This window comes from Saimiri boliviensis, chromosome X, assembly GCF_048565385.1.
Source record: "Saimiri boliviensis isolate mSaiBol1 chromosome X, mSaiBol1.pri, whole genome shotgun sequence".
Taxonomy (NCBI): Eukaryota; Metazoa; Chordata; class Mammalia; order Primates; family Cebidae; genus Saimiri; species Saimiri boliviensis.
In genome coordinates, this window is record NC_133470.1 from 105,139,754 (window position 1) to 105,141,068 (window position 1,315).

The 1,315-nt window shown below is 47.5% G+C and overlaps 1 pseudogene; it reads right to left on the bottom strand.

The window, feature by feature from the left end:
* Positions 1-362: 362 nt before the first annotated feature.
* On the bottom strand, positions 363-969 carry LOC101045487 (large ribosomal subunit protein eL29 pseudogene; annotated as a pseudogene).
* Positions 970-1,315: the final 346 nt, after the last annotated feature.

The following is a 1,315-nucleotide window of genomic DNA, read 5'->3' on the forward strand; positions in this document are numbered from 1 at the left end:
GTTTATGGGCCTGCTTATTTCGGTCATCATATGTTAACAGTTATCTGTGGCAATGACTTTAGGATAGGATGAAGTCACTTTCCTCCAGAGAAGATTTCCATTAACCTCTGCCAAGTTATTGGAGTTATTCTCAGTTGAGGACAATCTTAAATTTTAAGGCTTGGGATTCCCTGGATTATTAGGCAAATAGAACAAATGATGAAATTCTGTGTGAGAGCTCAACCAAATCCTATTCATCTGTACTCTCTGGTGTAGCCTTTTCTTTTTCTTTTCTTCTTTTTTTTTTTTTTTCCTTCCTCAGGTTTATTTGTACAAACAGCACAGGAGGACCCAGCCCCATGCAGATGGCGGCCACAGGGGGTCGCACCAGTTCTTCTGTCCTCACATTGGCAGAGAGATCTACTCTGAAGCCTTTGCAGGGGCCTGGGCACCTTTGGGAGACTGAGCTGGAACTGAAGCTGGAGCTGCAGCCTGGGCCTTGTTTTGATCCTTGGCCTTGGCCTTGGCCTTGGGCTTTGGCCGGCAGAGCCTGAGCCCCTTGGCAATGAGAGCACGAGCGCACTTCCCAAGCTTGGGGTGGGCAATGTAGGCAAGTCGATCGAGCTTTCGGCTGACACCCCCCTTTGGGATCTTGGGCTTAACCTCCCTGGGCTTTACGAGGGCCTTGATGGCCTCGGCACGTGCACGCATGGCCTTGGCGTTGTTGGCCTGCATCTTCTTTAGGCCCTTCTTGTTGTGCTTCCTGGCAAAGCGCATGTTCCTCAGGAACTTGGGGTCTACCCCCTTAAGAGATTCGTATCTTTGTGATCGGGGTTTCTTGAAACCATTTCTGTGCCATTTTCAGGACTGGCTGTGTGTGGTGTGGTTCTTGGACTTGGCCATGTCTGCACCTAAGCCGCGCTTCCCGAAGTGCCTAGGACCGGAAGTGGTGTAGCCTTTTTAAGGGCCACCTTATGGAAGAAAGTCTCTCGTGTTAGACTTCCTATTTTGTATATATCATGGCTTTTAGTTTATATTTGTCTTTCCCTAAGAGGCTATCGGAACAAAAGTTCCAGTTTTCTGATTTGGCAAATATTCACATGGCAGAAGTGGTTTCCAGTTCTTATGGATCTCCCTAGGTCTTCATTTTCCATTGATTTTGGCCAGGTAACACCTCACCCCCTTCTCAGCACTTCAGTTGTTTAAAGAAGGCACTGTTTACGTACGATTGGGGTTTTTAGAAGTTGTTTCCAGAGGCAGGGTTGGTATGAATAACCTCACCTATCTTTATACAAATCTGGAAGTGCGTCATGGTTTTTTGTAGGGTGAGCTCAGG